Raw genomic sequence first — 27,550 nt, forward strand, 5'->3', positions numbered from 1 at the left:
GATGACACCGCCATCTACTACTCGTGTAGGAAGAAGGCGTTGCTTCATCGACGACTTCAGACCGCGGCTACCACCATGGGACAGTGGTTCCGGAAGTGGCGCATCGACATTAACCCCACGAAAAGCACAGCGGTGCTCTTCAAAAGGGGTCGCCCTCCGAACACCACGCTGAGCATCCCCCTCCCGACTAGGCGCGTCAATACCCCCGCCCCCGCCGTTCGCCCAATCACGATGTTCGACCAGCCCATACCGTGGGCCCCGAAGGTCAAATATTTAGGCGTCACCCTCGACAGTAGGATGACATTCCGCCCCCACATCAAGACGGTACGCGATCGTGCCGCCTTCATCCTAGGACGTCTCTACCCGATGATATGTAGGCGAAGTAAAATGTCCCTTAGAAATAAGGTGACACTCTACAAAACTTGCATACGCCCCGTCATGACCTATGCAAGTGTAGTGTTCGCTCACGCGGCCCGCATACACTTAAAATCCTTTCAAATTATTCAATCCCGTTTTTGCAGGATAGCCGTCGGAGCCCCGTGGTTCGTCAGGAACGTCGACCTCCATGACGACCTGGACTTAGAGTCCATCAGTAAGTATCTTCAGTCGGCGTCCATGCGCCACTTCGATAAAGCGGCACGACACGAGAACCCTCTCATCGTGGCCGCCGGTAACTACATTCCCGATCCTGCGGACAGAATGGAAAGCAGTCGACGTCGCCCTAAACACGTCATCTCGGATCCTCCTGATCCACTAACGGTGCTTTTAGGTACTTCAAGCACCGGTCACCGTTCTCGTCGAACCCGTCGCTTGCGACGAACGGCTCGACGAGTAAATTAACTCTCAGACACAGCCCACTGAGTTTCTCGCCGGATCTTCTCAGTGGGTCGCGCTTCCGATCCGGTGGTAGATTCTGCGAAGCACGACTCTTGCTAGGGTTCGTGTTAGCAACATCGTCAGGTTTGAGCCCCGTGAGCTCACCTACTAAAGTTAGGTTACGCTGAAATAGCCGCCAGGGCTATCAGCTTAGGTAGGAAAAAAAAAAAAAAAAAAAAAAAAGTAGTAGAATATTTCGATTTGTATTTTTTTGTTTATCAATGTAACATAGAATCTTACGTTTTTCAAGTAATTAAAGTGTAAATTTTACTAAATAGCTCAAAATTGTACATACATAGTGATTAAAAGAAATGTGAGCCGTCACGGGACGCCTGGCAGATGTGAAACATCGACATTATTTTGTAAAAGTATTGTGATAGGAACTAAATATGTCATAATGATAAAATAAAATATTACGAAAAAATAATTTGTTTTCAAGTAAAACACAGGTTATGTGTACTGTAGTAAACAACACTGTATACACTACGGAGTATACACTATAGGTATCCGAGCTCAGTGTAGCGAGAGAGATGGCTTAACGCCGGATCGAGTGGGAGAGATTCGCACAGTCGATTGCGCATGGCGACGCATCGCCATGGCATGCGTCGCCACGCCAGAAATCGGTTTTACGTGCGGCTGATGAGATGTTTCATATCAAAAATTATTCGGATTCGAGTTTTTTTCTTTTCTTTGCATTTTCTGAGAACATTTACCAAGTAATGTATATTATATTGGAGTTTACTCCTTAAGAATCGATTTACATATATAGGCCCGGGGTATGAAAATTATGGGGACCAAAATCGTACTAGAGAGTATAGCATGTCACACGAAATGCGTTATGCGCCTGATTGGCTCCTGATTGCGTGATGCGTGCGCGCGCCAATCAGGAGCCAACGCGCGGCCGCGTTATCGCAGGTGACGCCGGGCTGCTGCGCCGGCAGTCCGCCACAAAGCCTCGTACTGATCGCGCGTTTCTCTCATTATTGTATTTTCATATATTTGTTAGTCGTTTGTTTTGTGTCTCGTTAATTTGTTAATAATCTGTAGTGTATCGTGTTGTCGTAATATAGAACTATTTCTCGTATTGTTTCGTTTAATTTACCGACATCGTTTTGCTTGTGGCCGGACGCCGTTCGGGTTCGATTCCTGAACGTATCAACTGTTAGTGGGTTGATACCCGAATATAACCCGCTACAAATCATTTATTAATAAAGCTTATTAAATATAAACAATTCCTTCTATCAGTGAATGGACAACTTATATATTAATTGTAAAAGTGAATTATATAGACTTACTTAATTACCGCATCCACGTGTTCCGCAACTCCCGGATCATTCTCACTAGAATACGTAACTTCCATATTTTACTGTATTCAACTGACACAAATTTATATTTATATCCAGTAAACTCCAGTCGTGCGTCGGAGCGGACACACACACATTTTTTTTTTACATTATCAGAAAGAAGATATTTCAACGAACAAAAAAACCCCGACTTTTTTTAAAAAGCTGATATTTTGACGCGAGAATTTTCGACTGAAAATTATGGTGGTTTTTTCGCTATTAAGTCAAAATAAGGTGAAAAAATAAATATTTCAAATCAAAAAAATTACCGTGTCTTTAGGACTAAAAAGGCAAGTTTTTACCAAAATTTCTTGAAAAAAAAACATTTTTCTTGCCTAAGATAAAAATAAAAAACCAAAAACTTGATTATTTGAATTTTTCACATAAATTTTGAGGCTATGTGAAAAAAGTGTAATCACAAAAGTTGTAGGTCTCTTTATTATCTACAACTTTGTCATTTAATTTTTTTCCATAGGACTTGTGGTTTTGCCGGAAATCGAGATAAACCGTTTTTTACCCTTAAAAACTCACCCCCTCGCACTTCCCGACCTCAGATCGCCCGTAAATTATTTTTCTTTTTATTTTTGTTATATTCTCGTCCTTTTTTCGGTTTTCATCCTACTATTATTATTTTTTGTTTCAAAAATTATCGACCATGGTCTACTTACTATTGAACTGCCAGTTTTAGGATAGTTTAACTTAGGAGATTTAAATAAAATATATTTTGTAACTTGCACTATGCTTTATTATATATATTTATATATATTTCGTTGTGCATTTTAGTTCTTGTATGTTATTTATGGGTTGTTTCTCAAATAGTGTTTCAAAATAACTGTTTAGCGGAAACGCTTGGAGCGAAGTTGTAAGAATTGTTTTATTTTGTTCATTTAGTATTTATTCAGGTTTGTGATAGGGTGACTCATGGTCTCTCGACTCTATCGGCCTAAGTGATTACCGATACCCATAAGCATTAAATACATACATTAAAATTTGTGGTTGACATTTCAATTATATCACGGCTTTCCTCCATATGAGATCAACATCATGGCCACATAAACAACTACTTTGGTCTAGAAGTGAAGGCCACAGTAGTGGAGGTCGATACAGACGTAAACTCTACTCTACTTCCAGGGCGGGACTTCCTTTCCTATTGGTCCAGCAATCTATTAGGTCTTTGAGGTTACTATACCTATCAAGTTGCCGCTTATGTACAGAAAGCAAAAGCATTTTTTTATTATTATATTATTATTTCTTATCAATCAAAATATGCACCCGTGGTATCATTGCACCTGTGTCAGCAGGATTGTTCAACCACAAACTCTTCAAAATAATTTTATACTCGTTCTCGAGTATTGAATTTTTTTTTCTGCCAAGAAGTTGTCGGAACTTTGGAAAAATAAAAAATCGACGCAAGGTCTGGTGAGAACGGTGGATGACGCAAAACTTCCAGCCCTCGCTCTTGTAGCATTGAGACCTCTGTTGTGCCGGATGAGGTCGAGCGTTGTTATGTAGGAGCGATTAAATAAAGCTGGCCGGAGATTCGTGAGCTTCTCCATCGTTGTATCCAGTTCCTCAGAACATACATACATGCACAGTAAGTAATTCTGGTGCCATTTGGTAATAACTTAATTATGATGAATTATACCGGAACTAGATCCCAATAACTTAATTAATGTCCATACATATATTAAATAGCCAGTAGGTATTGTAAAACAGCAACTTTATAGATAAAAAAAAACCATAATTACATTTTCGCGAGAATGAAATACGATGCAAAATCAGTTTTCCATTTTTATTTCATAATCCACGAGAACTGTGAAAATGCGAAACATCAAAAGTCATAAAACTGACAAAATAAACGCGATGTTTAAGCGTAAAAGTATTTCGAATCATGTAACCTCTTTGTTTGGGTAAGTGAAACTGAAGCCGGAGATCGTGTCCGCAATCGGACAAAAGCCGAAATCCGGGTGACGTCAATTTCTTGAACTACATCCTTTTACTTTTGGTTCATTTCGTAATATGCAAACACTGATATTTACTCTAAATAAAGTTTCATGAGTTTAATTTAGCTGTCGAACAATAGGTCCACTGAGTTTTTATTATTTTATGTAAACACGTGCTTATAAATATTGACGAACAGCTTCAGCGTCCGTCATTCCGTTAAGGAATAACATCGTTGAAAAAAAAAAAGAATATTTTTTAAATATTCTTAATTACTAGCAGAGAGTGTTTTGAGCTCCTACGGGCAAATAGGAACCACCGACCTGTGTGTTTCGATCGCAAAACGTTCAATGATCTCATGAGTTGTTGTTGAAAGATGGATCTACGGTTTCACTACTACTCTCTTCTTTTCCTCCACCTTATCCCACTAGGTGGAGTCGGCACAGCAAATTTTTCTCTTCCATTTTCTTCTATCAGCCGTCATCTCAACACTCACTCCTCCCTATCATATCATCATTCACACACTCCATCCATGTCTTCTTCGGTGGACCTCATCCCCCTCTACCTTGCACTACCATTTCCTTACATCTCCTAGTCACATGCATCTTCTCTTTACGCATCACATGTCCATACCACACTAACCGTCCGCTCTTTAATTTGTTGATTGTGGTTCCACTACTACATGCTACACATACTACATTATATAATAAAATAGTAAATTGTATTATAATAAAATTGAGATTATTTTTTTGTGCGAGGCGACATTACGCATTGTCTATGGATTCCGGTAAGCACTTTATACACTGGTAAATGTTAAATGTGGCCTCATCTACAACATCAACATCAATAATCAAAACTTTAATAAATTAATGTTGATCTCTTATTACACATAAGTTATTTTTTAATTATCTTGTAATAAATTGTATAAGTTATACGTATGCCTTAATTGGAATTGTGACTTTTCACATTTGTTCTCTATGTCCTCGTGGGTCATGCGGCCTGTTTCTCGTAGGAAAACTTTTTTCTAGTATCATCATTGAAAAAGAACGTGACGCGCGATATCAAAGCGTGGCAGCACTAAATGCAGAGCATTAAAACAAATCCCCCATCAATCCTCCTGTCATTAGCACATTGCGTTTTATAAATTATGCTGGTAACGACTATTAATGTAAGGCTCAAAAGTATTACAGCTACATGAACATGCATCAGAACATACAACTTCCCCATTCCTGGCCCACACATCATCGTGCGCTGTCAATACTCAATACGTAACACAGAAATTTACGTTTTCCGTAACCTAACACTACCATTGGTTTGTGTAGCGTGCGAAACGTGTTCTAAAACTCGAAACAATATTATTGTAAAAAAGACGACACATAAATTACACTTTAAACATAGCACATTCAATGGGCTCAGTACACATGGAACAAGAGCCAGCGACCAAAGGTAATTTAAAAGGACACTGACTCCGACCAGGATTCGAAAGCGGACCCTGCGGTATAATAGTCAATTTAATAAGCCATTAAACCAACCAGATGAACCGTTTAATAGTGTCTCTACGCTAATGTCTATCTATACTAATATTATAAAGAGGAAAGATTTGTTTGTTTGTTTGTTTGTTTCGAATAGGCTCCGAAACTACTGGACCGATTTGAAAAATTCTTTTTCCATTAGAAGCCGACATTGTCCCTGATGAACATAGGCTACTTTATTTATTTATTTTTTATTTTTTGTTTCATGTGTGTTTTAATGTTTCCGAAGCGAAGCGAGGGCAGGTCGCTAGTATCTAATATTTTTAATGAACACTAATACATTTTTAAAGAGTTAAGGTATTTTTTTACAAAAGGTTCCCTACATGAGTTCGTTTTTTTTATTTAATATTTTGATTTGTTTATTTGTTTTCAATGTATTATGTAATCATATAATTAATATATAGGTAGCTTTAAATAAATGATCTAAAATTACAACGGAAAGTGTAGTACCATGGAAAATACAGGAAATATTCACCCGTATATTTTCTATCAAGCAAACAGATTCCATGATATGTCTCGTGAAGTTAACTATCGATACATATAAATTAATTTGTAAGACTGTCAAGACAGAAGATCAAGCATACAAAACAGTCATACAACATAGTGCGGGTACAGTATAATATTGTCTTCAGGGCGCTGATGGGGCTTCCACCATAGTGTAATCCGTCAGCGTTGTCTGCGGACGCTCATATATGTAGACGGTTTTTCGGCTATTGCACGCAAGTGAGTAGCGTCCCTGATGGCGTCCGTGTGCGGCGGCTCCAATAGCAACTTAGAATATCAAGTTGAGCCCATTAGCTCACCTACCCATCCGGTTGTAGCTGGAATAGTCTCGGCTACCAGCGAACAGGTAGGGGAAAAAAGCACCTTAGGTTTTGCACTTAGAGGATGGATCTGGACCGTTCGATAATGTAGCACAGGACCGGATCCAAAACGAAATTTAGGCTACAATAGTGACCAGAATTTATTTGTGTATGTGGGTGTTCATAATTATTTGTTTTAATTGATGATATTTAAATGGTAATTTTAACAATATTTCAATGATTCTGTGTACACATATGGACTGGTTTCTGAAACAAATGATTTTAATTAAATTAATTTAATTAACATACAATATTATTATAAAAGTACAAAAACATAGAATTCTCTGTATATTTGCCTGTCATATTAAATGAAGGCTAAAATAAAGAAATACATTCTAGAAACTCACAAAGATATTGATTTTCGAATTCTCAATAAACATATAGTAGTGGTGCAGAGAGCAGTGTTGTTTGCGTGTGTGTTTAGACGGTCGTTGTGTGAGGAGCGGTGAAAGTGCTTGCGTAATTATGCAGCTGCAACTTCACACTTTGGACCACATCGATATGTGGTACACGACCTTAGCAAATTATATCGAGAAGTTTTTTTTTTTATTAAGGAAGGATTACTGGTGGCTCGCCTGCATTTACCAGGATAGGTGGGCGAGCAAAGTCTTAAGCAGGTGAGGTGGGATTTGCTAAGAGTTGCCCGAGCACCTCCAAAAGAGACCTAGCAGCTCAAGGTCAGCTGCTTCGCGAATCCCTCTGCTACCGGATCGGAAACGCGACCCGCGTAGAAGATCCGACAAGCAACTCAGTGGGCTGATGCACGGGTTAGGTTGCACGTCGAACTCTTGGCCGAGTTCATCGAGTACGGCTACCAGAGGCCCTAAGCCTGCCCCTAGTGTTAAAGCTGAAGGCGTCTATTACAAGAGTTATTGGATCTGATGGATCCCTAAGGACGTGATATCGAGAAGTGTGAAATAATGATTGTCAAACAATTTTTGTCAAAGAAGTATTTTCCGTGTTAAATTAAAACAGATATAAGAGTAATCGTGAAACCAAGACTGGTTTTATGAAACTTCATCAAATTTCAAAGCACATGTAACTAACTATACAACCAAGCTAAATAACATTTATTGCTCACCTTTGAGAAAGTCTTTTAGTGCTTTTACTTTCATTACTAATGCACGGTAGATCTTTAGTCTTATTTTAAATCTAAATTTAATATATAGAGTTATAATAATTTTTGATTATTAAAAAATATTGTTTAACTAAACCAATACGTGCCAATCATTGTGGGCATGACAGACAGAACGTTTGCTTGAAATTATTTCATGAATTACAGACGAGTGAGTAATGGTTAGTGTCGTTCGTGCAGTAGTAGGGGTGATCCAATGCCATGGGTACCTACATCTAAACTGTTAAAACCTTTTTTCAGATATAGTTTACGATAGTCATGCATACTATTAATCAACGGGTTCTTTTGACGATATTGAAGTTTAATGAGTTCCTGACATTTTGAGGGTGTTGCAAGAGCTATGACCACGGGTAGACTGAAGGTTGTGGGTAACATGTTAGGAGCCAACGAATCTGTTCACCGTTTTTGGTACTACCACTGGAACTCGATGACTCACCCCGACAACACTCGACAGTTTTGAGAACGTTTTGTTTTTTTATAAACTAGTACTGTATACTTAACGATAGTTACGTCGATTTCACGTCTTAAGTCAGGCTTATGCTATTGAGCTTGGCGTTATTGAACTCTCTCAGATTATTCTGGCAAAAGATACCAGGAGGAATTCATACGGAAATACTATAGAAATGATGCGGTGACCGATGCACTCGGTATGCATTCAAGATGGGTCGAATAAACTAAGCGTAGAACTCACACCGTCACTGCAAGTTAAAAGGGCATGCGCCCAAGCTGTGCCTTGCCGGCAGATATTGAAGATAGATTTTGAAGTCGTCGTGGCCTAAAGGATAAGACGTCGGTGCATTCGTATCGAGCGATGCACCGGTGTTCGAATCCCGCAGGCGGGTACCAATTTTTCTAATGAAATACGTACTTAACAAATGTTCACGATTGATTTCCACGGTGAAGGAATAACATCGTGTAATAAAAATCAAACCCGCAAAATTATAATTTGCGTAATGACTGGTGGTAGGACCTCTTGTGAGTCCGCGCGGGTAGGTACCACCGCCCCGCCTATTTCTGCCGTAAAGCAGTAATGCGTTTCGGTTTGAAGGGTGGGGTAGCCGTTGTGACAATACTGAGACCTTAGAACTATATCTCAAGGTATGTGGCGCATTTACGTTATAGATGTCTATGGGCTCCAGTAACCACTTAACACCAGGTGGGCTGTGAGCTCGTCCACATACCTAAGTAATAAAAAAAAAAGATATTCTGAAATCACGCATAAATAGCCCAAAGTTGAAAATCGTATTTCATATTTGTACCGGGTCTATGCCCTACGGCGTCGTGTCAATGTTTACGGTTTCACTGAAATAATAAAATCCACATAGCGGTTTAAAATTAATTAAAATCTCAAAAAGTCACTCAAGCGAATTCGTAAAAATATATTGTTGTCACTGTAAACTAAGTAAGATAAAAAAATTATTTAAAAAAAAATCAAATACAGTTTTCCAAATTTTAGTGAGTTCGTATTATAGAGCGAAAGGAACTACTCATAGGCAATGTCGAATCTGCTATTATAGATTACCGCGAAGCCTCGGCAAGAGTTCAACTGCTCTGCCGTAGGGATTATAATGACTACCTTAACTCAATCTGTCAGGATATTGAAGATCATACGCAGAAGTTCCAAGCCCGAGACATATTTTTGAAAATAAAAAGTATCACGAGAGAGTTTAAAGCAAAAACATGGGCTATAGAGACTGAGGAGGGCAAGCTATTGAGATAGATGAGGTAACGGAGAGGCGGCAATCGTACTGCGAAAAATTGTATGCCGTTCCTGCAGGACAGGATGGAGAATCCTGAGTGTTAGAAGTAAACTGCCTGCGACCCGTTGGTGCGGCGGGTCGTCCATAGTATTCGTAGCATACGTCGCCAGCACCATATCTCAAAAGCCTCGATTCTTTGCCTATCTGCGGCATTGAATGAATAAAAAATATATGAAATTAAATAAGTCTCCACTTTCTTCAGTAATTCCATATGGGGACAGAAGTTGCTTCTTTAAGAATGAACTCTGGAACCTAGATTTCAAAATTGAGTAGCTATTCTACATAAATATATAACAGTACTTTTTGGGAATGCAGACTTGTCGATATTAGTGAATGTAATTACAATTAAAAAAACGTTAACGTAGTAACGAGTGCCAGTTATGTCTAAGTTTACGTCCGCGGTTACGGCTAGGAACAAGCGCGGAAAGCGGAAGTGACGCCGTCTGCTTTAACTTAATGCCTCTCATTTAATACTTAGCAAAAACTATTCCGCTATAAACAATATCAGCGACAAGAACACTGATGTAACAGGCTCGTTCGGAGTCGGTTACTTTTCTCTTTAGTTTCTCTGTACGGTCGCCCGCGCAGTCGTCAACGCGTATTGAGGCGCGCCGCACGCTCAAACCTTCTATAAGATTCTACGGCCACATAAAATTTCGGTGTGAAACGAATGCTCGAACGACGAGCATTGTGCCTGTGCAACTGATACTACGGTAGAAAGTTAAAACGAGTTGTCTGGGTGAACAATCGCTTGTGGCGGCCCATTCGAACAACGTCGACTTTCGTGTGAAACTGTGAGGTTTGTTATATTCATTCGACTTAAATTTTATGGAAAGCAACTAGGATATAGAACTAAGAAACTATTCATATACATGAAACTATTGTCAGGAAATTATTTACGCATACCATTTTAAGACTGGGGCTTTAGTACTGGTAAATTCAAAACTCAAGCTCGTCCTGAGGGTTCTCTTTTTCCGTATATTTTAACAAATAATCTTAAGGCCCTTTCAACGTATCTTTAATGAAACATGCTTATCTATATAGTGTATTTTATTTTAAATCTCAATCAGTTTTCATAAAAGTCTTATACATGTAATTTTCTTCATTCTTCTTCTGGCAGTGTCATCTCATTCCTCCTCTTTTTCGACTTCCTCCAAATAGGTTGAAATCTGTCTACATAGATGTGTAGTGGCCTTTTTAGTCGCCACAATATTTATACTGGCCAGTACAGCTAAACCATTACCATAATCATAACTTATTTAGCGAACTTACATAACATTTGTTTTTAACGATATAATCACACTTTAACTGAATGACAGAAAGATATTATTACCCAGCTCTAAACCGTTGACTCTATTAGTTTGAAAAAAGGAAACATAATATTTTGATACCAAAATAAAGGTGCACCAAGGACGGTTTTAATTTAAAATTGGTGATTGATTATATTAATTGTAGAAATGCTCTATATTGTTACGCTATGCAATTATTATATCTATGTAGATATCCTTCGTATTAAAATACTAGCGACCCGCCCTCGCTTCGCTTCGGAAACATTAAAACACACATGAAACCAAAAAAATAACAGGGACAATGTCGGCTTCTAATGGAAAAAGAATTTTTCAAATCGATCCAGTACTTTCGGAGCCTATTCGAAACAAACAAACAAACAAACAAATCTTTCCTCTTTATAATATTAGTATAGATATAGATTTTCGTATTTCAACATCGTTGAATCCGCGGGTATTCCTAGAATTAATACGTACATTCTAATATATTAAAATATTAGCGTCGAGATCGATCGTATCAATTAATAGCATGAAAATGCTGTGAGTTATTTCATAAAACACAATATGAGAATTTAAAATGCGTGTTAGACATTCATACAGTGCAATAATTGTGATTTTTATTGTTTAGACTTAAAACAATGAGTTTACTAAATTACGAAATTATAATAATAAAGATAACATTTCAAACAATGGCATTTTTTTGACTTCCGTCATAAATATACTTAAAGTAATTATTACGCTCGGTTTAATCATATAATTTTTTCTAACGTGTGTAATACTTTTTTCTTTTGAGATTTGAATATTGTGCTGCATTCTAATCTTATTCTTGATCTTTTGAGTGAATGAGGTCACGGGCCCACCTGGTGTTTAGTACTTACCGAAGCTCATAGATATAGACAACATTGAGTTCTATGTCTCAATTCGATAACAAAACGGCTGCCCCACCATTTAAACCGGAACGGATTACGGCTTCTTACTTCTACTTGCTTCTTTCTTACTTCTTCTTCTTTCTACGCATACTTAGTGATGCTTGCTACTTAGCCGTGCGAGCTGTCAAAACGTCCTACCACCGTATTAAATCCTAATCAATAAATTGACTGAATTGAATTGCATGAATATTGTATGAATCATTTTAAAAAATCATGTAATTATATAAGTTATCTTTGTTATTGTAAAATTCCTGTCATAATAAGGTAAATTGCACTAAATTTCGCTTCTTTTTACCGTGTTTGTCACTGAATGTGAGATACATAAGACGATGTCCTTTTTAACTTGTTTGGCCAAGGTCGAGGTTTCTGAAATTAACAATTAATCACCTTCTAGAGAGGGATAGTATATTTTTATATCTGTGTCTGTAGTACTTCGACAATTTTTGCTGTATAGTGTCAGTCTATAATACTCCATCATCTCTCCTCATGGGTAATACGACTAGTGTAGTATTCACTGGAAAATGAACGCTAATCTACATTTGCTGGTAGAGCGTATTTTGAGCCATACGGGCATGTATAATATAATAGATATAATAACTTAGGTAGGTATAATATATTTACACATATTAGTTATAGCGCTGTTTTTCTTCTTACCTAAAGCAAAAGGGAAATCTTCCATAAGTGCTTGTTGAATACGTCTTGTATGATTATTGTCATAATGAATTTACTCTTTATACCTACACACCCACATGCTCCCAATTACTGGCATTTTGTCTTTGTCTACTGTAACTCGAGTAGGTGGAAGAACCGCGCGATTAATGCGTCTGGCTTTTTTATTAACGAATGAGATAACCAGCATCGTCTTTACTCGAGTCGCAGAAATGTTACCGCTCTTGCTGTCCAATAGCTACTAATAAAGTAAATTGGAAAAAAACATTCCCTATCCTGCGGACAGAATGGAAAACAGTCGAGTCGCCCCAAACACGTCATTTCGGATGCTCTCGATCCACTAACGGTGCTTTTAGGTACCTCAAGCACCGGTCATCGTTCTCGTCGAACCCGTCGCTTGCGACGGAGGGTTCGACAAGTAAATTAACCCACAGACACAGCCCACTGAGTTTCTCGCCGGATTTTGTCAGTGCTCTTGCTAGGGTTCGTGTTAGCAACATCGTCAGGTCTTAGCCCCGTGAGCTCTCCTACTAGTTTTTGGTTACGCTGAAATAGCCTGTCAAGGCTATCACCTTAGGTAGGAAAAAAAAGCAAATAAATCGTAGCTAATACTAATACTGTTATATCAATGTCGATTTCGTGAACTTTGATATTTTGTTTCGTTATACCTATTTGTTCTTCGGCGAGCTGAGCACTGATGTTTGACTCAAAATGACTGAATGATTAAATGCGGCTTACTGTTGTGATAACAATTGTGTATTTAATTAAAACTACTTTTACCGATAGGTTGGCCGTAAAATTGTAAATTCGAAAGATCGAAAAAAAGTAAAATTAAATTAATAAACGCGAAATTAAACCGTAGAAGAAATTTTCATTACGTTTTCGACTCGCAAAAACCGAAGAAAGTAGTAAATCGTATCTATTATTTTAAACTTCGAAACACCTGGAGTGATTTCGATAAAATATCAGGAAATCTTAAGATTGCCCTAGCCAGTGGATGATGAGAAGTTTGCGATCAGATAAAAATGAAATCTAAAATCGGCCAACAAAACGGTCTGCAAGTTTGTGTGTACATATGTTTGTCTTGTATGTGTTCGCAAATCTTTCAATCTATTTGAAAAAACCAAGTACCGTCCTTATTGGCATTAAAAGATTTGTCATAGTACTATGATCATACGATAGGCAGCGCTCAAGTAGTTTCAAGAAATCGATTTTTTCATACAGTTAGTTACAGTAACGAGCGAGATCGAACAACACTAGTTTAGAATTAAAATAAAACTTTACTTGTACATTTATATAATAAAAGAATATTGATTGATGATACTATATCCTTTTATATACTATATTTCTTTTAATACTGTATAAACTATTATATGTATGTATGTATGTATATGTATATGTGATTCTGTATATATGTAGATATACTTTGTTTTTTATGTATTCGTAACCTAATATAAATTTCATTGCACCTACCACTATTTACTCTGCACTACCTTTGGTTGACTGGTAGAGAATGCCTTAGGCATTAAGTCCGCCAATGTAAATTTTACATGAAGTGTAATAAATAAATAAATAAATAAATATATCGTAAACCTTCCCAAAAAATAACAGAACAGATTTCAAATTGGGCCGAGTGAGTTGTGTAAACACACAGAACACTAACACATTCGTAAAAACCCACAAATAAATATTATCGTATAATACTTTGGCACTTGATTACGAGACTTACAATCCAAATCCTTTTTGTTCTATTAATGAACTAGAAAAAGACAATGGACAATGGATTTCATATAGAACACGTAAAGAACAAAACAATAACCTATTTAATTAATAACGGTGACCATTGAAACATTTTTTGTGCAAACTCAAAGACTATTGAGAAAATTGTGAGAAAAAAATAACAATCAAACAGTTTTGTTACCGATTGTACCTATCCACCACCACCGTCCAGAAAATTTCTGCTATTGTAATATAATAGAAACGTTTTTCTAATATCTGAAGGTCTTACTATTATTTATGTATATTTACTTGGATGCTTTCTCGGTAGACCGTGTGATCAGGTTCTTCTCAGTCGTGTCACTCTTGACAGAGTGGTCGCGATCGTCATGTAGTGTTGGAAGGGGCAGACTTGATGCGTCTCACAATGTCGCGCCATCTCTCCGTGATCAGGTGCCAGCTATGAAAAATAAACATGTACAGTTGGCACGCGGTAAAGGCTTAACCTATAGAAGTATTCTATCTCATTCTCTCCCAGGCTAAATCCAAATGTTACAGATGTCTGTCTCTTTTTAGTGTCACTTTTTCATTTCATCAAGTTTCTATTCACAGCAATGATAAAGAAAGTTTCACTACAAAACTCGAGAGTATAGTGTATGAAATTGAAATTCGATATACGTAGCTTAGAAGAACTACTTTGCTATGGTAGGTAGCAAACCTATCGTAGTTTAAAAGAATTTCCAAAAACTATATATTTTGTTTCTGACTTCTCTGTATCAGTGAATTAAATTTTGCCTTATACTCATACTGGAAAAATACATACGAAGCCAGAGAAGATATATCAAGACCAGATAATCGAATACCTTAGACAAAGAGATCTACTCCGACCATTGATCGAACCCCGCTTCTATAGTACAATGGTAGTATAGGGCCGTTAACACTAAACCACAGCAACAGAACAGACACCATTTATAAATTCAAATTCCCAAAGTTTTGTTGGTAATTTTACTGCTATCATCAACCATCATGAAACATTCTTGATCACCTTCTAAAAAGCGTGCGTCCAATCTCCTTCTTGCGATTCGCAGTAAAATAAATCACAAAAAAATATTTTTTCCCGGTGGTAGGACCTCTTATGAGTCCGCACGGGTACCACTACCCTGCCTATTTCTGTTGTACAGCAGTAATGCGTTTCCGTTTGAAGGGTGGGGCAGCAGTTGCAACTATACTGAGACCTTAGAACTTATATCTCAAGGTGGGTGGCACATTTACGTTGTAGATGTCAATGGGCTCCAGTAACCACTTAATACTAGGTGGGCTGTGAGCTCGTACACAATCCCTGCAAAAATTGGTAACTACTAACTCAACTAGAAACAGCCATACAACTACATTATCATCTTATATCTAGGACAGATATCGAAATATAGGAAATGAATTTACTAAATTATTATAGTAATATCAAATCTAGGAGCGAAATGACATGAATTTAATTTATATGAGATTGTAATCAACTGGAATGAAATAAGGGCTCGTAAAATGCTGGTTATTGCCTGAGACTTCAGTACACTCTTTGGAAGGACCCACAGAGTCATATCCGGCGGCTTTTTTCATTTTTCATACTTGTGCACTTACACAGTTGCTAACCGGCTATTAAAACCTGTTAAGTGTTGGAAATATGTTAAAAATCAAATCGATTTTGCTTAGTTTGATTTCAAAAGGATTATATTCGTTAAATAAATAGAAGCCCGAGAGCTACAAATATAATACGACACGTGTGACGAAACACGTGCAACGTGATGTATTTATCAATTGAACGCGATTTACGAAAGCGGCTGCAGTATCGAGGTAACGGTCGAAAGACTGTTCCGTCCTTGTAATGTAAGTAGGCTGACTGACTTACACGGATTGTAGATAAGATCTTAAAGACTACGATTTTAGCATGAAAATTACTCAGCAGCATATAAATAAGATTATTATTCACGATTTCAACTTTTGGACAAAGTGAAGCAGTAATGCGTTTCGATTCGAAAGATAAGGCAGCCTTTGTACCTATACTGAGACCTTAGAACTTATATCTCAAGGTAGGTAGAGGCATTTAAGTTGTAGATGTTGTGGCGATAGCCATCATAGAACACAAGATATTTGACAGATGCCTGAATCTCGCTTACGACATCCAAGATAAGTTTGCATATATACAAGTTCCGAAGAACAACATTCGGACCGTCGGTCTACCGAGCAACATCACCCGTTCGGTGGAAGATCTTCCATTTGTCGTATAAACCTACAGTGTCTATGGGCTCCGGTAACCCCTTAACACCAGGTAGGCCGTGAACTCTTCCGCCCATCTAAGTAATAAAAAAATATGGGAAATGTTTTTGATAAGAATAATACTACATACATACATGTTTAAATGTAAGGGTAACATCTATTCCACACTACCGGTACTAATAACGGTAAGGACGTTGCTGGCCGTTTGAAATGTAATTAATGTATAACTGCGAATAAATTCTAAATTCAAAAGAATTTAATTTTAAAAAAATATAGGGAACTCTGTTTTCATATTCAGTAATTTGTTTTAATGGTCTTTGTTTAACATTTGTATCTCTTCATCAATGTGAATATGATAAAAATATAACGTACGTATGTTTCTTACAGTTTAATGTTTTAATTACTCGACTGACTATCATGAAATTTGGAATGCACGTTTTTTTTTTTTTTTCCTACCTAATCTGATAGCCTTGAGAGGCTATTTCAGCGTAACCGTGGCTAGTAAGTGAGCTCACGGGGCTCAAACCTGACGACGATGCTAACACGAACCCTAGCAAGAGCCGTGCTTCGCAGAATCTACCACCGGATCGGAAACGCGACCCACTGAGAAGATCCGGCGAGAAACTCAGTGGGCTGTGTCTGAGAGTTAATTTACTCGTCGAGCCCTTCGTCGCAAGCGACGGGTTCGACGAGAGCGGTGACCGGTGCTTGAACTACCTAAAAGCACCGTTAGTGGATCGGGAGGATCCGAGATGACGTGTTTTGGGCGACGTCGACTGCTTTCCATTCTGTCCGCAGGATCGGGAATGTAGTTACCGGCGGCCACGATGAGAGGGTTGGAATGCACGTTATCAAGAGTGCAGAAAATAATTTACAGGGACGTTTGATGCAAAAACTACTAATTACCAAGGGATACAATATGTTGCTCTACATGTTAGATTATCGTTGGCCAAACGACGTTAGTTAAGTTGTATCATTATTTACTGTCTTTCATCTCTTACCGGTATATTATTTTATTAATAAATTGCCTGATATTTTTTTACGTCTTGTGCCCTGAATATGTATCTTGTATTCATTCATTCATAATTAATCAATTGAAGCCACGACTACGTTTTAATAATTCGTTTTGACTCTTACATTAGTTGATGGATATTAATTTCTCTTTAAAACGGTAGATAATTACATGTATTAGTGTCATAACAACAATATTCATAGCACTGTGTTTCTCACGGTACAAACAGGCATTAGAACGCCGTATCAAAATAAATAAAAACAACTTTTTTTTACAAGAAGGCTATGGTATCTAAACCGCTACCGCCTACAATGTTACGATTGAAGTAATTGACAGCGAAGAACTTCTATGTACAGGTCAAGATAGTCAAGATCCGCCACATTGTAACTTGAAATACAGAGTCAATTCATCGTTCAGCTATCAATCTCTGTACATATAATAAAAGAGTCGACAGACATTTGTTAGTTCGGCTGTAAACATCTATAAATATAATGCTTACAGCAATCCGAATGTTCAATGATGATTAAATCAGCGTAGGTTAACTTTATGAAGTGTTGACGTTATGAAGTTTTTAAAATTGGGCCCGAAAGCATAATAGTTTTGACTTGGAAAAAAAAAAAGAATTTTCTTTTCTTTTTTATATTAATTTAAGACATACAAAGATAGTTTCCCTCATCATATCACATTGAAAGTCACCCAATGTTGGACATGGTTCCCACGATAAACATTAAGTAGTCTGTTTTTTATTTTAATGGACGTCGTACATTGCTCTGTTATCAGTTAAATTTTACATAACATATAAATATATTACCATACATATGGCTCACACTTTCAGAAATTAACGAAATCTTTATTAACAAAAACTAACAAATTTTATTTGCAATAATAAGGAAAGTTATAGGTTAAGTTTATTTGGAATATGGAAAAATAGTTCATAAATATTAGAAGTATTATATTTGTAATTATATATAGGTACTTATATTATATTGTATATTTCTCATCGGAGGACTGCCAATGTGACCTGGAGTGATGTCAAGGAGCAAGCGCAAGACAGAGTAAAGTGGAGACAACTTGTGAGGGCCCTATGTACCAGCGGGGTACCCTAGGACTACAACAACAACAACAAAAACAATCTATATTTCACGGCAATGTCGGTTGGATCCTCTCTTCCAACTGAATATTTCATATTATAATTGGTTCTCAACTATAATAATAGTACACGATGTCTTTGAATAATTTATTTCAATGTCATAGCTTCGAAGTCGAAAACATGAACACAAAAAATACGCACGTATTAACATGCTATTTTTGCAAGAAGTATAATCTATATATTCATACGTGAAGCAAAAACTTGGTATCCCTTTTTACGAAAATTGCGCTGACGTAGGAGTATGAAATTTTCCACACTTATAGAGAATATAGAGAAATATTTTAAACAATGCATAAAAGATACATTAAATGAATAAAGAAAACATTACACACACTACATACCATGTATTTGACGCACACACGCATGCATACTATTTATTGTCAAACTTTTGTTCTTGACGTCTGTTGTCAAATTGAGAATAGATTAAATATTGTTTTTGTCTTTGTTAATATTTTTTTATAGTGTAGTCTTGGCGAAATTTGTGATTATAGAAGTATAAAATACAATCATAATAGTGTACAAACTTACAATTTCAATTAATTATAGTCGAATTTCGAGTACTGGGGACCTCTATAGAAATAACGCAAGCGTTTAAACGTTTATAATAAGGTTATCGTCGTATTCAAATTACGCGACACATGATGCAACAACTTTCGATACGAACACACCGGTGACACTTTCTACAATAATAAATACTTTTAAAATTATGTTTGACCTTTACTCAGAATGAGTGATGGGTTTTTTTTTGCTAACTATCATATTCCTTTTGGCCTAACCCAATTGTTTTGTCTACAAATATTTTGTTCTTTACGATATTAATATGAATATTTAGGAAGTGAGTTGCGTGTTAAGCCTAATTTGAATAGAGCTGTCAGCGATAGAAAATATCTAACTGTGCCTCTAACTTTGCATATGTCCATGGGCGACGATGACCACAAAACATCGGGTAATGATTCGTCTTCTATCTTTTTTTTTTGCTTAGATGGGTGGACGAGGTCACAGCTCATCTGGTGTTAAGTGGTTACTGGAGCCCATAGACATCTACGACGTAAATGCGCCGCCCACCTTAAGATATAAGTTCTAAGGTCTCAGTATAGTTACAACGGCTGCCCCACCCTTCAAACAGACTTACTGTTTCACGGCAGAAACAGACAGGGTGGTGGTACATACCCGCGTGGACTCACAAGAGGTTCTGCCACCAGTAGATATAGTATCTTCATTAATAATAATAGCAATTATCGAGTATATTGAATGTAACTCAACTTTACTAGTAGTAGGATGTATTCTGAGCCAATGCGGGTGAATACAACTTACCTGTCTACTTCTACCACGAATCAGTTGTGGATCCGGTTTGAAGGATTGGACAGCCACTGTATAATACAACGAAGACTTCGATGATTCGATTCTTCGATTTTATGATGTCCATGGACTCTGGTAACTATGTAAACGAGATGTATATATGCTTTATGACTTTATAAACAAATAATTGAAACAGACACTAATACTATTCTAAAATTTATAATCTTATTTATAATAGTTTTGAATGATTCTGTGATAAAAGTAATTTGTTAATATTACGATTTAAAATATATTTTTCTTCATAACTGTCTTAGTTAATGGCTTACGTTACGATCACGCGTTGAAGTCTTTTGTACGAAATTAGTAGGCACTTGAAAGCCTTAATGAGGGCAATACGTTTGCCTATCTTCGTTTTATGTTTGTTCAAATTTGATAATGAAATGCATTTTAGTTTAGATTATTAAAGTAAATTCTGTAATTTGTGTAATAAATTTTGTGCTCCGTTGATTTTCGTGTAACACTCGTTTTAATAAACTCTAGACGCGCCTAAGCTATATATTATTATTTAACTTTGGTTTTCAAAAACCTCAAGGTGTATATTTATTTAGTGCAGAAACTGATGATCTAGTTCACAGCCTAGTTAACGTTAAGTGGTTACTGGAATTCATACATTGGATGTAACAACATGAATACCGCCATCCACCTTAAGACATGAGGTCTAATAATCAATTATTATGTAACGGCTGCTTCTCTCTTCCTGCTGTAATAACAAGACAGTGGTATTGAGCTGCGCAGGTTATAAAATTATGTTCATTTGATTCAAAACAGTACTTAGTAAAGAAATGGCATTAAACAAGTAAAATAAAAAAACATCTGTATGTAAACTAAGCTACAAATAGTTTGTATGTGATTAGGAAGTCCACGTCCAAGAATCAAGCATTTTACAATTCATAAAAAAGTTTTTCAAATTTCCGAATAAAGATTAAATATTTATTTTGTACGTGTATTTTTTGTTACACGCGACTCGGATTTACGTAAGAGGGTAGATTAAAATTAAATTAGGTCTTCTTTGCCCCGCTCTCAACATAATTTGAATGGCGGCTTTTTACGGTATAATAAATTTAAACTCCAGTACATTCCGGACTAAAATATGTAATAACAAATCGATATTCTTTTCACATTAATAATGTTTACGAACAAGAGCGGTCGAGGTCGTGAGATGTGCGAGTGAAAGTCATGGTGAGCTCCGGCGCTCCCCCCAACACCGCGCGTCCCTCCCCGCTGTCTAATTTAAGTGCTGTTGCACTAATGCGACTGGGAATTCTATTGCGTGTTTCTTTATACGATTGTCCCAAAGAGAGGGTAATGTTCGTGTAGTCTGCGTATGAATCAGTTGAAGGTGAAAATGTTATTGTTTTTTTTTTGATTGATTAGATGGGTGGACGATCTCACGGCTCACCTGGTGTTAAGTGGGTACCGGAGCCCATAGACATCTACAACGTAAATGCTGCTACTCACCTTGAGTTACGAGTTCTAAGGTCTCAGTATAGTTACAACGGCTATCCAACCCTTCAAGCCGAAGCGCATTACTGCTTCACGGCAGAAATAGGCAGGGTGGTAGTACCTACTCGTGCGGACTCACAACACGTCCTACCACCAATAAAAACTAGATAGATTAGATTAGATAACTATACTTACTTTATAATAACTATACCTATCAACTATTTCATAATAGATAAATATAAATGTTACAATAAACAATTAAAATTAATAAAATGGCAAATCACGGTGGCAGAAAATTCTCCGTCGTTCGTTTTTTAAAAACACTACTCATTATTCATATATTAGAACTTAAAAAGGTGAACTTTACAAAAAATCTTAATAGTTAAACCAACCCCACAATTATGCATTACATAGTGAAATGATTGCTAAATCGCAACCTTTCAAACCAATTGTAGCCGTTGAAATATGAACTGTCTGTCTATCATCCAAACAGGTTCTATCGAAATTTAATGTTGTATCGCTAATTATACAATGAGCTTCATAAATATAAACAATAAATTCTGATTGTGGTCTAAGATTTCAAAATAGTATCGATTTGGTTATCAAATATTTCATAGCATCAATATTGCTAAATTAAAAAAACTGGTTAATATATATAGATAATTAAAGAAACCTGGCCTGACCAAACTTCATCACGCGCTAGGCCAAAGATTTTCCGAAAATTTCATCGAAAGCAGTTAAGCCAGTCGAAGTCTCGAAGATCTCACCACACTATTTACACATAACTAAAATAAATTTATAATTAAAATTAAAGGGAATTTAATGTTGATAATCGAAATCTATCATTAAAATATACGAATATATAAGGACTTAAAAGGATTTAAACCGAATCACGTATATCAGAAAACGATTCATAGATGCTCACGAAAAAACGATCAAAAATATCGAATAACTTCGATATGGGAACATGTTTTTAAATTCATGACATTGCACGTACTTGTAAACTTTAATGAGATAAGTGATCAATTTCGAGACCAAAGCCATTCCGAACAGAATGGAAGAAATAGAATTTGGTATTACTGTCTTTATATACATACGAATGTACTTTCATTTAGTTTCTTTGTTTGCTAATTCAATTATTTTATTGTTTTATAGCATTTAAGACTATTAAAGTTCTGAAGATACGAGTATCTCCACCTTGTATTTCTGTAAAGTTTGTATTATGTATGTATGTATTGTATAGTTGTATTATATGTTGTGCTCTGCGTGCAATATGGCATTACCACTCATCGACTAACGCGCGAGCTCCACTTTCCGTTGTGCATCACCTGTATTAGTATTAATGATAATATAGTTATCTCCTTGATGGTTGGTTAGTGATTCTAACTACAGTCCGCGATCATTAAGGTCGGTATCTTTTTAAAACTCATTGACTGTTCGAGTTCCCAGTGTACTTATTTAAATTTCGTATTTTGCAATCACTGAGTCGTTCGGATTTCAGTCTTGACAACGTTCCTAATGCCATTATTTTCTCTGTATAACGTATGGTTGACTGGTAGACAATGCCTTAGACATATTCACCAAGAATATACAAATGCATAAAATTTAAAAACCAATATGTCTACATTAACAGACACTCTTCTTTCTGTCGTGTAGACCGTTTTCTTATGTTCCCAATATTCATAAGACAATGAAAATCAAGGGAGAGTCGTGTTTTCATCTGATGCGGTAATCCCGTTATCGCATTTATTTCTACCACATAGCAGGGGTTCTGGTGTTTCTTTTTGACGGGCACCATATTTACTATTCCAATGAAATTACGTCTTTGAACACACGTTATTTTAGAACATTTCATCTTATGTCTGATAATGGGTAAATATGAACCTGAATATAATTTGTCGCGAGACAAACTGTTTCGAAAACTACACCCAATGCCGAACGGAATACTTAATTATAAGTTGGATTTAAATTTAAGTTATTATTTAGTAATTTACTAAGTTAGTAATTACTAAGTAAAACAGCAATAAAGGCTTTTTTTATTTTTATTGTTTTCATTTAAATCTGAACATATCTTCGAAGTGCGAAACATTTTGTATTTAAAAAAGTGCAAACACAAATCCTTACATTTTAAAATTTCATTTTTTCCCCAACGCTTTCGCAAGTGTGCACAGCACAGACAGGTTTCACATTGTTCGTCTAACCGTTTCCAATATGATTGCCCACGCTAATTGTACGAATAAATAAAAGAAAGTCTAAGGGGAACGCAATTTTCATAATACAAGAACAACGTTACCGCGAAATTCAGGTGATTTATTAAAATGGAATTCGTAATTAAGAAATTGATTTTGTTCTCAGACTATATGAATTTTTGATCAGCTCTCTCTACGGGTGTTTTTTTGTGGATTGGCCGCGCCTGTTCGCCTGCTTCATAATATTAACACGCTTTTATTAGCTTGTATGTTTGTATGTACGTTTGTTTGTTTGTAACTAAATCTTTGAATGTAATTTTCATCAACTCAAAGACAATACAATAATGTTATGGCTTCTCTTTAATATACTACCAGCATCAACAGAACAAAAATAAAAATTGAATGTTAGTTTTCTATCTAAGCGTGTTTTATTAAGTTTTTAAACTACATATTTTAATATTTTGTATGTATGTTTAAAAAAGCCACGAGCTCAACTATTCATTTAGTTCAAAAGTAATAAAACTTTATTTTTAACCCCCGTATATTGTTATTTCATACCCCGTCGCCCTGAAAATAGAGCGTAAAATAAATACGTACGGGTGGCTACTACTATCCACTTTTTTCTGACGTAAAGTCGTCGTATTATGTTTCGTTTTGAAGGATGGAACAGTCGAAACACAATACAATTAAGTCTTCAACTCCTAGGCCGTCTTTGTATTCATCAAAACAAATAATAAAAAACGGTGGTCATTTGCTTTCGTTGGCAATAAAATACATATTTTATATTTTCAAACTTTTATACGATTGCTCATATTTTATTTATGTTTTAAATATTCATGAACATTAAATGAGACTTTTTTCATTTAAAACGTGATATTTCTCCGGGTCACGGATCCTTGTTACGGGTGCCGGAGTGATATATGAAAGAAAAACCAGTAAATAAGTCGAATCTCTAAATACAATCCACAAAGGTACCGACTCCAACCAAAGTCGTCAGGTGATAAAAACTGGCGCGCTTTACAAAATTCAAATTTCAAAATTTTTTCGATTTACTAAAAGTGTATTTCGTATCCTAATTTCACTTGTTTGTTGAAAACATTCAATTCAGTTCGCTAACTGTCTCTATGTAACATCATTGGACAAATTGTCTGATAGATAATGAATAATACAAAGGATTCACGGTTCGCTAGTATTCGTCGTCATTATTGATGTCAATCGTTTTTCCGTGGTTTCGTGCGAATGCAATTCAGTTGCTTCGTGTCTGATGTTTAATCTATTAAATATGGATGAAAATTTTAATACACAATAATATTCTATGAGTTTCTATACCAGCGTATTGTCATAGCCAATTGGCAGTTTTTTTGCTTATATGGTGGTCGGGCTCATGGCCCACCTGGTTTTAAATGGTTACCGAAGCCCATAGTGTAAAGGCCAACTAGTGGTAGGGCGTATTATAAGCCCGTTAATTACCAACATCCTACCCATTTATGTTACGAACCTGTCATCCGATCCGGTTTGAAGAATGGGCGGGCCTTTATCTGCACTTCACACATATCCCTATCAAACTCTGCATAAAAGATACCACAAATATTGACATCACACAAATTACGATTTAAAAATAACTATTCTACGACGAAGCTATGGTCATTTATAATGAGGATGTTAATTTTCTCCATCGATAATAACTGGGTACAAATCACGCGCGTTCGTCCGACCCAAATTAGGATTCCCTGTGTTATGGGTACCAGATACTGATATACATATAAATAATTACATATATAGATAATAAACAACCAGATAAAGAGCAAACAAATTTGTTCATCACACAAATGTTTGCCCGATGTGGGAGTCGAACCCACGACCCCCGGTGCTACAGTCAGGAGCGCTCACTAAAGCACCACCGAATCAGTCGCCTCCAAAAAAGAAATTTATTTATTACCAATTTATGACCACGAATTACTCATTACTTTTAAACAGATGCCAAATAAATTAGCTCGATTACGAAGACAGTGCGTTAAGTTACCCAACAACTTCCTAATACCTGTTGATGCAACTTCAATACCTTAACGATTTACAGCTAATGTTAATTGTACACTATTGTCAGTCGTCGGACAACGTCGACGTTGCAACCTAACCTGTTCCATGCAATATAATTCTCTTGATTATCAACATTCTGTTACCACACACCAGGAATTATAAGATGAAATATGCCTTGAGTTTACGATGGTATTTGAATACTTGAATAATTTATCTCAGGCAGTAAACGACGATAATGAATCATAATAAAGTAATTTCGTATTAAACACATTTAAAATTATAATTACGTATCGATTATATATAATGATATACAGAGGAAAATCGATTTTTTTCGATCAGATTTTTTAATACTGCTTACAGGAAAATCGCTTCTATAAATACATATAAAAAAATAACAGCAAATGTTAATAGAAAAAGCACGCAATTATAATAAATGTATTTATGTATGCTTAGATAGTAAGCCGGACTAACATTTAACTCAACTTTTTTTATTTTATTGGTCAGGTGGAAAATGATATTACAAACAAACCCATATACCAAGCTAATGAAAGCAAGTTAAAAAACATTTTGGACTTCTTTTCACTTGACATAAGGACGAACATTATAATTTTTATACCTTCTTCACCAATACGATAATTCTGGATGACATTGACCCCGATGTTGATTGACCTCGCGACTTGACCTAGACTCTATTAGGTTGTGGTAGCCGGTTCTAGTGTATACATTGCTTCTATTTAATTAAAGGAAAATATACGTATAACCATAAACAAAATTAAAAGCTATTTTATCTGTAATGTTTATCATGATCAACTTGACCGCAATAAAAAATTTTTTTTTATGTTCTGTCGTTGATCGTGATATATTTAGTTAATACCTATTTTGGTAATGACTACTGGTGATTAGATAGTAAGTTGTTGATACCTAATGAATATGTAAAGGGCAATTCAGATACAACTCAGAGAGCACAGAATCAGAGGAGGCTTTACCTATGGTACCAATGGCAGGGTTTGCGTTGAGCACGGGTGCATGTGTCTTATGGGGCCCCGGCCTCTGCTCTTCTCTTTGTCTCATTTGATGTGTTGACATGTAACTCTTTTACATGTGTACCTATTCGATTATGATCGCGTCCTTACTAGAGGACAGCAGGGTCTTTTTTATTGCTTAGATGGGTGGACGAGCTCACAGCCCACTTGATGTTAAGTGGTTACTGGAGCCCATAGACATCTACAACCTAAATGCGCCATCCACCTTGAGATATAAGTTCTAAGGTCTCAGTATAGTTACAACGGCTACCCCACCCTTCGAACCGAAACGCATTACTGCTTCACGGCAGAAATAGGCAAGGCGGTGGTACCTACCCGTCCGGACTCACAAGAGGTCCTACCACCAGTAATTACGCCAATTATAATTTTGTGGGTTTGATTTTTATTACACGATGTTATTCCTTCACCCTGGAAGTCAATCGTGAACATTTTTTAAGTACGTATTTCATCAGAAAAATTGGTACTCGCCTGCGGGATTCGAACATCGGTACATCGCTAGATACGAACGCACCGGACGTCTTATCCTTTAGGCCTCAACGACTTCAACGGGCGCTATATAGGCCTTTGCGCGGAACGATGTCGTACCTAGCTGAGATACCAGGGAAAGCTGTCCGATCTTTTACAGAGACATAGTTGTTGAGTTTTCCTTTAATATTACCAATTCACTATCAACAAATTAAACAATCAACTACCGACCATGAACGGAACGTTCATAAATTTCAAGTTACGTGCAAAGAAATATATAAATAAAATGTAGTTGTTTAAAAATAGTTTTACAACCACCACTTTGTGTTCAGATGCGCTTAATACAATATCCATAGTAAATATTAATATAAATTTTATATACTTACTAGAAATATTAAATATCAAATCGACATAATGAAAGTGACGGTAATTAACGTGTAATCTCACAAAGATTTCGGTGCACACCTGTATTGTGAATATTTTTGCGTGTCTTCTTTATGTGGGTGTGTGAATGTGAATTTCTTATCACGAGAA

General features: G+C 36.4%; 1 protein-coding gene across 2 annotated transcripts in view; it reads left to right on the top strand.

Annotated features, from left to right (window-relative positions):
• Positions 1–9,958: 9,958 nt before the first annotated feature.
• The window catches only part of LOC101739682 (uncharacterized), a 40,131-nt gene continuing 22,539 nt past the window's right edge, over positions 9,959–27,550 (top strand). The window contains exon 1 of one of the 2 annotated variants that reach the window (XM_012690665.3): positions 9,959–10,249. The gene's annotated coding sequence lies outside the window, so the exon portion shown is untranslated. The remainder of the gene's footprint in view (positions 10,250–27,550) is intronic. The other variant, XM_021348210.3, reaches the window with a different exon arrangement.

This window comes from Bombyx mori, chromosome 22 (assembly GCF_030269925.1).
Source record: "Bombyx mori chromosome 22, ASM3026992v2".
NCBI lineage: Eukaryota > Metazoa > Arthropoda > Insecta > Lepidoptera > Bombycidae > Bombyx > Bombyx mori.